At 39.7% G+C, this 13,424-nt stretch overlaps 1 non-coding gene across 1 annotated transcript; it reads right to left on the reverse strand.

Moving 5' to 3' along the window:
- Window positions 1-2,983: 2,983 nt before the first annotated feature.
- LOC149840326 (small nucleolar RNA R71) lies at window positions 2,984-3,086 on the reverse strand. The gene has a single exon (XR_016431719.1). It is a non-coding gene; the product is annotated as a small nucleolar RNA R71 (small nucleolar RNA).
- Window positions 3,087-13,424: the final 10,338 nt, after the last annotated feature.

The raw sequence follows: 13,424 nt of genomic DNA on the forward strand, positions 1-13,424 counted from the left end.
AGTGTAACCCCCTCTTTAAATGGGACGATTTTTGAGAATCCAAAGCATTTCAAAGTTTGAACATTGGTAATTATTACATTCCTTTTTCCAACCTCCTCCATTAAAATCGTGACCTTTGGTTACTACTTTAGTCTAGACCTAACTCGGGTCAAAACTTAGTCTAAACCTAGTGAGTCAACCGAGCTTACCTTAGCCCATTCGAGCCTAGTCAAACCCTAAGCTGGGTCCAACTTAGTTGAGCATAAGTCAACTCGAGCCTAGTTGACTAAGTCAAAGTCAAAACAAAACCTAGACCTAGCCCTAGTCCGAGTCGAGTCAAACCTAACTCGAGCCTATCCAGGTTCACCCCCCTTAGCTAAACCTAAACCGAGTCCATTGGAGTCAACCGAACCTAGTTGACTAAGGAAACTCAAAACCGAACCCATCTAGACCAAACCAACCTTCGTTGACTAAGTCAACCCTCAACCGAGTCCAACCTAGTCTTAGTAACCTAACCAAGTCAAAACCTAACCCTAGTCGAGTCCTAGTCCAACCCAAGGTCGAGTCAACCTTAGCCAAACCCGAACCTAGCTAAGTTAAGATAGAGCCTAGTTGAGTCAACCATAGTCACATTCCAAAGGCTGCACCCCATGGTTCGTTAGTGGTCTCTTCTCCTTTATATTTCAGTCATCTTGTCTTTAGAATAGTTAGTTTAGTTATTTATGTAATCATTTTAGTTAGATTTTATCATTGGTTGATTGAATGTGTGATTGTTAATGTCTTTTTCTTATTAATAGTTTAGTTAGCATAGTCGTATCTAGTTTATGTGTATTGCATGTCTTATGCATATAGTTACTTTCTTGCATTAGTATTTTAGGGACATTTACATCATTAGCTCATTCAAGGCAAAGTCATGAAATGCATATCATTTGTCATTTAGATCTCATTTAGTTTTATCATAGTCAATATCAGCATATATTATGTCATATAGAAGTATTTAAGTCTGCATTATAGTTAGATTACGTTCATAGTGTTTAAAATAGATTCATATAGTGAATAGTGCATTGAAATAAAAACCAGATTTTTGCCCTATCGCACTAGCATTATTTTCTGTGCATAACTCTGTGTTTTCCAAATTTTTTTCGTCTATTCACTTTATTGACGTGTTATTTAACTGCAGACCAAATTTCAGCTCATTCGGAGTTGATTTGGTCTGATTTTTAAGCGTTTTGCGAAAACCGCTTTTTCTGGATTTTAAATTACAGGACTGGCGATATCCTGATTTTTCTCAGATTTGAAACGCTTATATCTGGAGTTCCAGATACTGTTTTTCAATTCTGTAAAAACTGTCGTTTTGTTCAATCTGTCAGTTGCAGAACAGAACAAATTTCGGAAAAATCGGACCTCGTTTGCCCTGTCAAACAGTGGTTTTCCGATAACCTGTCAGAATGCTATTTTACACTAGTTAGGGGCAGTTTCGTAATTTTCTTAATTTCGGCCTTTTAGATTTGTTTTTAGTAGTTTCTGCATTTTAGGAGTTGCATCATCATCATACAGCATTAGTAGAGTTAAATTGGTTAATTTTAGCATTAATTTAGTATTTTAGTTAATTTTTACTTGATAAATAGTATTTGCTTTACAATTTTCGTAAAATTAGAACTAGTCTTAGTCATTGTTTTCGTTATTAGAATAGAAAACTAACTTTGTATTTTTCTGCATTTTTAGGTTGAAAAACATATTTAGTGTCCAGGGATATTGTCCAAGTGAGAAGATTCTTTAAGTGGCGAAAAGACGGAAATACCCTTGGTGTGGAGCAGAAGACTGATTGCTTGTTTACTTTTCTTTTAGTGTTTAATTGCAGTTGTACTAACTTTGTAATTGTAGGTTGACATTTGGCATTAATAAATTGAATTTTATAGAAATATTGTGTTTAATTCCTGTTCCCTGAGGATCGACCCGTACTTACCACTTTGTGGAAAGTCGGTTTTTATATTTTTGGTTGACGATTTTCCAAAGTTTTATTGAAAATAAGTGTTTTAAAAAAAAGAGCATTCCAAAATATCAACCAAATTTTGGCGCCGTTGCCGGGGAACGGCGAATTAATTACTTTATTTCTTAGAGTTTAATTTATTATTATTTTGTTTTAGTTAGTTAATTAGTTGTTTTCTTTCTAGTTAGTAGGATTAGTAAGTGAATATAGGATTAATATAGTTAGTAAATATAGGATTCACATATTGTTCTTTTTAGGATTCACTTAATTATCATTCTGCAAGGAGCGATTAGACAGGTGGGTTTTAGAAAAACATAGTTTGTGATTTCCTGTATTTATTTGTTTTAGCATTTTAGAATAGTTTACTTTGTTATTTAATTATTTAGTATAGAATTCTGACATAGCTATATAGCATATTTGTTTGTTTTTAGTTACTGTTATTTGCTTATTTACATTTTAGTATCTGTGCTAGTTTAATTTTTTTTAGGTCGTTTGCTTACATCTGGTCTTAGTACCAGTGTATGCAGGGTCGACGAGGTCTAGGAACCCCATTACACCCATTTGTTGACAACCCAGAGAGAATTTTACATTCTCATCGAAGTTCGGCAACAATGGCTGACATGGATCCTCCACCTCCACCCCCAGTTCTTTCACGCCCTCTGCGGGAATACTTCATTCCCACAGACTATGTTCAGGCATCCTGCATTCGGAGACCCGATGTAGGAGCGCCACATTATGAGATTAAGGCCAGCATTATTCAAATGCTTCCATCCTTTTATGGCCTTAGTCATGAGGATCCCTACCGACACTTAGATGAATTCCTCGAAATCTGTTCTACTGTTAAGATACAGAATTTCGATGATGATGCGTTGAGGTTGACTCTATTCCCTTTTTCATTGAAGGACAAAGCCAAGTATTGGCTAAAGTCCTTAGATTCTGTAGAAATAGAGTCCTGGGATCAGTTGCAACAGGAGTTTCTTCGGAAATACTTTCCCATTGGTCGCACGAACCAATATCGTAGAGCCATCACTAGCTTTTCAGAGCTAGATGGTGAGCGCTTTCATGAGACCTGGGAGAGAATGAAGGATCTCCTCAGGAAATGCCCCCATCATCAGGTGCCGAAATGGCAACTGGTGCAGAGTTTCTATGATGGATTGTCTGACAAGAATCGTCAGATGATCGACTCTTCATGCGGTGGGACATTCATGCTGAAGAGCGAGGACGAAGCATGGAGGCTATTTGATACATTGGCCGAGAATTCACTCCACCATGCTTCGAGCTCTCATTCTGATAGAGCCACACCCAGCATTCAGAAGAAAGCTGGCGTTCTTGAGATTGGTCCATCTACTGCACTACAGTGTAAAGTAGACATGATTGCTCAGAAGCTGGACCAGCTTCTCTCAGGACCATTCACTACACAGCAGGTGTGTACTCTTTGTGCCAGTCCGGCACACGAGATCACTAAGTGCCCTTCAGCAGCTCAGTACCCTGAATTTGTTCAAGAACAAGTTCAGGCAGCTCAAGGTTACGTCAGACCGCCAAATAACCCATTTTCATCGACATATAATCCGGGTTGGCGTAACCATCCCAATTTTTCATGGAAGAATCCACAGTCTTCTATACAGATGCCTTCTTCCTCTCAGCCAGTTCGGCAACCATCTTTTACTCAGCCATTTCAAAGACCGAACTATGCTCAGTCTTCTTCTTCTTCAGTTCCTTCCCCGATTCAGCAGGAGTCTGCCCCGCAGACATCTTTTGAGGAGAGACTTCTCCAGGCATTCCAAGAGGTGAAAACCTCTAATCAGAACGCCTTCGAGAAGTGTAGCCAGATTTTGAGCTCACATACGCAGTCCATTGCGAAGTTAGAGTCGCAAATGGGACAGTTAGCTGAGGCTATTAGTAGGAGACCCGAGGGTACATTGCCGAGTCAGGCTGTCATGAACCCGAAGGGTAAGGACCAGATGACTGGAGGCCTATTTCATACTGAGACACAGCAGCAGGCTAAATCAGTTATGGCCTTGAGGAGTGGACGTGAGTATCACGTTGAGAGTAGAGAGAAGATAGAGGAGCCAGAGACCATTGTTTCACCTACGTCGGCTCAATCATCATCCCCATCCCCATCATCACCTTCATCATCTTTATCCTCAGAGAAGAAGAAGGATAGGAGTGAGCCTTCTCGCAAAGAGGAGGAGCCAGCAGAGTATATTCCCCCACCACCCTATCCCAAAGCATTAGAGTCTCCTGGTTATAGAGGGAAGCAAGGTGCGAAGATCCAGGACATGCTTGATATCTTCAAGCATGTACAGATCAACCTACCTTTGCTCGATGCTATTCAGCAGGTGCCGGCTTATGCCAAATTTCTGAAGGAGCTATGTACGCAAAAGAGGAAATCCAGAGAGCGAGTTCCTAACAGGGTCCATCTGACTGAGCAGGTGAGTTCAGTACTTCAGCATCAGACACCACCAAAGCTCAAGGACCCTGGAGCCCCTATCATTGCTTGTACTATAGGGAACATCCGGATAGAACGCGCATTGCTCGATCTTGGAGCAAGCGTGAACATTCTGCCCGGATATTTCTTTGATTCTTTCGGGTTAGGGGAGATGAGATCAACTCCGATTACACTTCAACTGGCAGATCGTTCCGTCAAGGTACCGAGAGGTGTCTTGGAGGACGTGCTAGTTAAAGTGGATGACTTTTATTTTCTAGTCGATTTCATTATCCTTGATATGGAAGGAGTAGACAGCCAGCACCAGACTTCGATTATTTTAGGCAGACCATTCTTGGCGACTGCCAATGCGTGCATCAATTGTAGAACTAGAGCCATGGATCTCTCATTTGGCAATAGGAAGGTAAAGCTGAATATTTTCAATGCCGCGATGGGACCAGCAGGAGACATGGACTGCTTTCATGTAGACATTGCACAGGAGTTAGTGGAGGAGCAGCTCGAGTTGTACATTACTGAGGATTCTTTAGATTTGTACCATATAGAGAAGAATAGCGGTGTAGATAGTGTAGATGTGTCTAGAGTGTCGTCGGAGAGACCACCTTGGGGAGCAGTCAGGGAACCTCTTCCACCACTTGCGGAGACCCCCGTCAAATCGTCGATCGAGTCGCCTCCGAAACTTGAGTTGAAACCCTTACCGGATTCACTCAAGTATGCATACCTCGGAGATGATGAGACTCTGCCTGTGATCATCTCGTCCTTGCTCACTGAGGAACAGGAACAGAGATTGCTGACTATTCTTCGAGAGCACAAGGCAGCGATTGGATGGGGAGTAGCGGATCTAAAGGGGATTGATCCTTCATTCTGCATGCATAGGATCCATTGTAATGAGGAAATCAAGCCATTTAGGGATATGCAGAGAAGGCTAAATCCCAACATGAAGGAAGTGGTGAAGAAAGAGGTGGTGAAGTGGTTGGATGCCGAAATCATTTACCCTATTTCTGATAGTCAGTGGGTCAGTCCGATTCAAGTTGTGCCGAAGAAGTCAGGACTCACTGTGGTTGAGAATGAGAAGGGTGAGAGAATTCCGATGAGGACCACTACAGGATGGCGAGTCTGCATCGATTATAGGAAGTTGAATGTGGCAACTAGGAAAGATCATTTCCCATTGCCATTCATTGATCAGATCTTAGAGCGACTCGCAGGACAGAGCTACTACTGCTTTCTAGATGGATATTCAGGATACAATCAGGTAGCTATCCATCCTGACGACCAAGAGAAGACCACGTTTACATGTCCTTATGGCACCTTCGCATTTAGACGTATGCCTTTTGGGCTCTGTAATGCTCCGGCTACTTTTCAGAGGTGCATGCTTGCTATCTTCTCGGACATGATTGATGATGTGATGGAAGTTTTTATGGACGACTTTTCAGTGTATGGCTCTTCTTTTGAAGATTGCCTCCATAAACTTGCTCGAGTACTGAGTAGGTGTGTGGAGACCAATCTCGTCCTGAGTTGGGAAAAGAGCCATTTTATGGTCCAGGAGGGGATTGTGCTAGGACACATTGTGTCCAAGCGTGGTATTGAGGTTGACAGAGCAAAGGTAGAATCCATTTCTCGTTTGACTCCACCCACCTCTGTGAGGCAGATTCGATCATTTTTAGGGCATGCGGGATTTTACAGGCGGTTCATAAAAGATTTCAGCAAAATTTCTCGACCGCTTTGCACGTTATTGGAGAAAGACCAACCCTTTGTTTTCGGTGAGGATTGTATGAAGGCCTTTGAGATTCTCAAAGAGGCCTTGATTACTGCACCTATTTTGAGACCTCCAGATTGGACTCTTCCATTTGAGATTATGTGCGATGCATCTGATTATGCTATGGGGGCCATTTTAGGACAACGCATTGATAGGAAGCCCTATGTGATCTACTATGCGAGTAGAACTCTGTCTGATGCCCAGATGAATTATACTACGACAGAGAAGGAACTACTTGCGGTAGTTTTCGCATTGGATAAATTTAAGTCCTATTTACTCGGTTCGAAGGTGGTTGTCTATTCTGATCATTCTGCATTGAAATATTTGTTGAATAAGAAAGACACCAAACCGAGATTAATTCGTTGGGTCCTACTACTACAGGAGTTTGATCTCGAGATTCGAGATAAGAAGGGAAGCGAGAATGTAGTAGCAGACCATCTTTCCAGACTGATCGTGGAGACCACGCAGGATCAGAGACCGATCAGTGATTCTTTCCCCGACGAGCAGATCATGTCAGTCAGTACATCGCAGTTACCCTGGTTTGCAGATATTGTGAACTATCTGGTTTCGAGGCAGATACCTGAGCATTGGAACAAGAATGAGCGTGAGAGGTTCCTATCTCAGGTGAGGCACTATTATTGGGATGAACCGGAGTTGTTCAAATACTGTGCAGATCATATCATTAAGAGATGCGTTCTGGAGGAGGAATACCAGTCCATTTTGAATTTTTCCCATTCGTTAGCCTGTGGAGGGCATTTTAGTAGTAGGAAGACGGCTGCAAAGGTTTTGCAGTCAGGATTTTATTGGCCCACACTCCACAGAGACGCTCATGAGTTCTGTAGGCGATGCCTGCGATGTCAGCAGATTGGAAACATGTCCAAGAGGGACATGATGCCCTTGCTGCCGATTTTGATAGTCGAAATTTTTGATGTTTGGGGCATTGATTTCATGGGACCATTTCCGCCCTCATTCGGAAATTTATATATTCTGGTGGCGGTTGATTATGTGTCCAAGTGGGTCGAGGCTGTGGCCACCAAGACCAATGATCACAGAGTAGTGCTTAAGTTCATTAAGCACAACATTTTCAGTCGTTTTGGAGTGCCACGTGCGATGATTAGCGATGGTGGCAAGCATTTTAGGAATGTTCAGATAGCTTCTCTGCTGAGAAGATATTCTGTCAATCATAGATTCACCACTCCATATCATCCGCAGACTAGTGGACAGGTTGAAGTGTCTAATAGGGAGATTAAGCGAATTTTAGAAAAGACAGTTCGTCCGGACCGCAAGGATTGGTCCCAGCGCTTAGATGATGCACTTTGGGCATATAGAACTGCATTCAAGACTCCCATTGGCATGTCTCTGTATCGCCTTGTATTCGGGAAAGCATGCCATCTTCCTGTCGAGCTAGAGCATAGAGCGTACTGGGCTATAAAGAAATTGAATTTTGACCTCACCCAGGCTGGCAAAGAGAGAGCACTGCAGCTCTCAGAAGTAGAGGAACTCAGGAATGATGCATATGAGAATGCCAAATTATACAAAGCTCGCACTAAAGCATTTCATGATAAGCATATTGTCAGAAAAGTGTTTGAGCCAGATCAGAAAGTGTGGCTATACAATTCTCGTTTACATTTATTCCCAGGGAAGTTAAGATCGAGATGGACAGGTCCATACATTGTAAAAGAAGTATTTCCCCATGGAGCAGTGACATTATTCGATCCTATGACCCAAGGTACATTCAAAGTAAATGGGCAAAGACTGAAGCCATTCATTTCAGATGCCTTACAGGATGGTGAGTGTGCGATAGTGCATCTCACGAAGGCATGAAGATTCGACCAGAGGGATGTATCATATGTACATTATTTATTTTTCATTTCAGAGTTTTTATTTATTTAGTATTTCATTTCACATGTGCTAATTTGTGTTTTGATGTATGCAGGATGAACTTAACAATTAGTGTATCAATTACCAGGTACAGAGAAGAGTTTTCAAAGAATTCAAGAATCAGAGGAAAATCAACTTCAAAAGCTCAGAGCAAATCAGGTTGTATCTATCCTTTCTCCCATATTTTTGTTAGTGTCTTTTAGTGTGCATTTGCATTACATTTTTATTCATTTTGTATGCCACTAGAGACAGTGTCATTCAAGCATGGGGGGGTGGTTTAGATACATGCACACAAAAATACACAAAAAAAATTTTTGTATGACTGGTAATCAAAGTAGGCATTTAAGAACAAAGTGTAGCATATATGATTGTTTTTGGCATAATCTAACAGTTTAAAAATTTTTAAGCCCCATAAAATTTTTTTTTCTGAACTGAATCAAATGTAGTAGTTGTTTATGAGATAATTCAAAGAAAAGATAGTATTTGATTGTTAGAAAATTTTGAATCACTTTTGTATAAGTATGCACAGTATGTTTTGAGGAAGAAATAAGCAATGGAAAGATGTGTTTGAAAAATGAGTTTAAAAGAATAGAGCTACGTTTAGTTGTTGATGTCTTCGTGAATCCTAGTAGTGGAACTCAGACACGAGATGAAGTGTTTGAGTGTCTTAACGAAAAGGATAACGAAGGAGATCATCTTCTTGTCTAAGTCTATATTTGTGGCCTTTGTAGTTCGAGTAAGTAGAATCTGAAGGGTGTTTTACACCTGGTGCCCCAAAGCCAACTGACTTGGGAGCCACCGGTTCGAAAGCTTGTTACATGGACTGCATAGAAAGCCTAAGAGATAGAGACATTGCACATGACAAGAGGAAGACTATACGTAAACTATTAGAATAGAAGGTCTAGTGACTCGAGCAATTAAGTCCGAGGGATACTCTGTATCTAGTGCCCTAAGGTCGGCCGACTTGGGAGTCACTGACCCAAAGCTCGCTACACGGGTCACGAAAACTGACTATTCGAAATAGTGCTCATATGAGAAGAATGCACAAGAGATCAAAAGTTGAAAATGAAAGAAAAAGAATGTGCTGAATGAGAAAATTTTCATTGCTTAAGTATATAGGTGCATTACTGTGCAGAAAATATACAAGTGAGAATAAATGAGTAAAACATGAGAATACTTGACTTTCGGAGAAAAATCATGAACTAGCTACAATATTAGAAAAGTGAAGGAAAAGAATTTTTACTGTGGAGGCATGAGATTTTTAAACTTGTTTTGAGAATGTCAATTACATGAAATATTTGTTACAACTGCATTCTTAAGAGCCTAATATTTTTGAAAGATCATCCTTGCATTTTATTGATGTTTGTGGGTAGCATCGCTGCAAACCCTCACGAGACCTTACTCGTCCACTAGTGTAAGCTAGGGGTTTAAAGGGCTTGTTGCATACGCTAAATGCAACCGTGATTCCTACGAAAGTGAGGTAGTATTATGCATTCATGCTTAGCATTTCTTGTCTTCAGTGCATATCATGATTAGGGTTTGTTAAGGGACTAACAAACATTCAAGCATGGGGGTATTTGATGATGCATGAAATGCACATCATGTAAACAAGTTTTTCATGCGTTTTGTATCAAGTTTAAGGTTTTAAACCCATGTTTAGATGTGTTTTGATAGTAAGGGGCTATGGTTCGAATTTCAGAAAAATCGGAGTTAAAATGAGAGAGTTATGGCTATTTCAGTGTTTGGGCATGGATTTCGAGGTGGATCGGATCCATATCCGACCCAATTAGGTCAATTGGACCTTGGATCAACTCTTAGAAAGCCCAAAACCCAACCCACACACCTATCCATACCCATTTCAAAAAGTTTTTCTAAAAACCCCCCAGAAAGTGGCGCCTAGCAATATTTTATTTTTTAACACTCTTTCTGAAAAATGTCAAAACTATAAATAGTTTTTTTTCAAGAACCCTAGGGGTCTTTGGCTGTGTTTGGACGCCCCCTACAGTGACTCTACAGCAGCAGCTCCTTCCTCTCCATCTTCCCCAAGTGTTGGCCATTGAAGATCGACCTATGCTTGATTTTCAAGCATATTTTCAAGCTTTCTTTGGTTTCTTTTCCTTTCTTTCTTATTCCTTGCTGTCTTTTCACCATTTTTCTGTACTTTTGCAGGTGTAGCAGAGGTGGAGACCATTAACCTTGGGCGGGAGTGCGCAACACACCACCAAGGTGAGCCGGCCCTACCTCCATCCGGCTTTCTACACCCTCCGATCGCGAATCGGCTCACATGCCATCATCGGTGGATCTCCAACGTGTAGCAGCTGCAATAGGTGCTGTTTTTGGTGAAGTACAGCATCCTTGAACTGTAGAAGACGTCTACATCCAGCCACGGTCCGCTCTTCTTCACCCCCCGGTCGTCGGATCTTCCAAAAGGTAGGTCTTCTTCTTCCTTCTCTTCTAGATAAAACCGATTTGTGTGTGTGGTTTTTGTTTTGTTATTTTCTGTATGTTTCTTGTTTTTCTTTTTATTTCAACCTTAGAATAGCATGCGTGCACAGACCAGCACGTTAGATTAGGTTTTCTTTCATTGGTTGTGTATTCGATTTGTGTTTTTCCATCGTTTTTATCTAAAACGTGCAAATCGGCAAGAGGCTTTTCTAGTCGATTTGGGTTTTTGTTTCCAGCGTGTTATAGGTGTTTTCTTTTTAGAAAATCTCAGACACAAATTTCATTTTGATTCATCTTAGTCGTTAGGTTTGTTTGTGTGTTGTTTTTGCTTGAAAAGAAGAAAAATCGGCTAGACTTTTTCTAGCCGATTCTTGATTTCTACAAAAATATTTTTCTGTTTTGCTATTTTTGTTTTGTCCAGCTTGTGTCTTGTATTGTGTTGCTGAAAATCTCATTCGGAAATTTCATTTTAGTTTATTCTAAGTCGTGGGTTGTGCGTGTGTTTCGTTTTGATTTTATTTTTGAAAAAAGAAAAAAAAAAATCGGCTAGGGATATTCTAGCCGATCTTTATATTTTTGTTAAAAGGGGGTTTAGAGTGGTAAGTTGTGTTGCTTGCTGTGTGTTTAGTGTGTTAACAGTAGCATAAATTGGTGTTAGTCGTTCCATTGTTTTAGGATTGATTTACTTAATTGTTTTAATCATTTTTCGTTTTGGTGTTTGAGTGTATTATTGAAAATTATAAAAATCAAGTTTTCTTTATTTTTTATGATTTTAAGTCCAGCATAGTGATGTTATTGTTAGCCTTTGTGTAATTAGGAGTCATTTTTAGTATTTTTTAACTTAGTTTTATCAAAATAGTAGTTACTTGGTTTTATTGCTTTTCGTTAGTTTATAATTTTATATATATATATTTTTTTCGTGTAGTTCTTCTTCTTCCCCAAGGTGGGCGGCAGCCATTAGAGCTCTCCTTGAGCTCTTGGTCGATTTTTAGAAAGTCTTAATGGTCATTAGTTGAGTTAGGAAGGTGTCTAGGTTCAATGTATTAGGTCTTTCTTTTCTAGCCGTTTTTAGAGGTTAACTAAGTAGGTTTTGATAATTAGGTTAGCATTAACTCCTAGGAAATCGATTTTCCATTTAAGTTCTTTTATTCCCTAGGTAGAATTAAGTCTATTAGTTTAGAAAGTAGCATCCATTAAAGTTGGCGATTTTTGAGAAGGGAGGTAATTAAAGTAATTGAAAATTGGAAAGCTTTTGGAAAAAGGAGATTCTTCAAAAATCGTGTGAGGCATTTAAGGAAGATTTGAAGTTTGAATGGGTATTAAAGAAGGAGTTACTCCTTAACTTTGGAAAGTGTTTTTGCAATTAAACCAAAATTCCAATCTAGGTTACACGATTTCCATAGAGCATTAAAAGCATTTTAATTCCATCTTGAAAAGCAAAAATCGTGGATTTCTAGATTGGCCTTTTCAGATTTCCAAAAAGGCATTAAAGGCAATTAAGGAGTGTAACCCCCTCTTTAAATGGGACGATTTTTGAGAATCCAAAGCATTTCAAAGTTTGAACATTGGTAATTATTACATTCCTTTTTCCAACCTCCTCCATTAAAATCGTGACCTTTGGTTACTACTTTAGTCTAGACCTAACTCGGGTCAAAACTTAGTCTAAACCTAGTGAGTCAACCGAGCTTACCTTAGCCCATTCGAGCCTAGTCAAACCCTAAGCTGGGTCCAACTTAGTTGAGCATAAGTCAACTCGAGCCTAGTTGACTAAGTCAAAGTCAAAACAAAACCTAGACCTAGCCCTAGTCCGAGTCGAGTCAAACCTAACTCGAGCCTATCCAGGTTCACCCCCCTTAGCTAAACCTAAACCGAGTCCATTGGAGTCAACCGAACCTAGTTGACTAAGGAAACTCAAAACCGAACCCATCTAGACCAAACCAACCTTCGTTGACTAAGTCAACCCTCAACCGAGTCCAACCTAGTCTTAGTAACCTAACCAAGTCAAAACCTAACCCTAGTCGAGTCCTAGTCCAACCCAAGGTCGAGTCAACCTTAGCCAAACCCGAACCTAGCTAAGTTAAGATAGAGCCTAGTTGAGTCAACCATAGTCACATTCCAAAGGCTGCACCCCATGGTTCGTTAGTGGTCTCTTCTCCTTTATATTTCAGTCATCTTGTCTTTAGAATAGTTAGTTTAGTTATTTATGTAATCATTTTAGTTAGATTTTATCATTGGTTGATTGAATGTGTGATTGTTAATGTCTTTTTCTTATTAATAGTTTAGTTAGCATAGTCGTATCTAGTTTATGTGTATTGCATGTCTTATGCATATAGTTACTTTCTTGCATTAGTATTTTAGGGACATTTACATCATTAGCTCATTCAAGGCAAAGTCATGAAATGCATATCATTTGTCATTTAGATCTCATTTAGTTTTATCATAGTCAATATCAGCATATATTATGTCATATAGAAGTATTTAAGTCTGCATTATAGTTAGATTACGTTCATAGTGTTTAAAATAGATTCATATAGTGAATAGTGCATTGAAATAAAAACCAGATTTTTGCCCTATCGCACTAGCATTATTTTCTGTGCATAACTCTGTGTTTTCCAAATTTTTTTTGTCTATTCACTTTATTGACGTGTTATTTAACTGCAGACCAAATTTCAGCTCATTCGGAGTTGATTTGGTCTGATTTTTAAGCGTTTTGCGAAAACCGCTTTTTCTGGATTTTAAATTACAGGACTGCGATATCCTGATTTTTCTCAGATTTGAAACGCTTATATCTGGAGTTCCAGATACTGTTTTTCAATTCTGTAAAAACTGTCGTTTTGTTCAATCTGTCAGTTGCAGAACAGAACAAATTTCGGAAAAATCGGACCTCGTTTGCCCTGTCAAACAGTGGTTTTCCGATAACCTGTCAGAAT

Source organism: Nuphar pumila, chromosome 4 (genome assembly GCF_984573655.1).
Source record: "Nuphar pumila chromosome 4, dmNupPumi1.hap1.1, whole genome shotgun sequence".
Classification (NCBI taxonomy): Eukaryota; Viridiplantae; Streptophyta; class Magnoliopsida; order Nymphaeales; family Nymphaeaceae; genus Nuphar; species Nuphar pumila.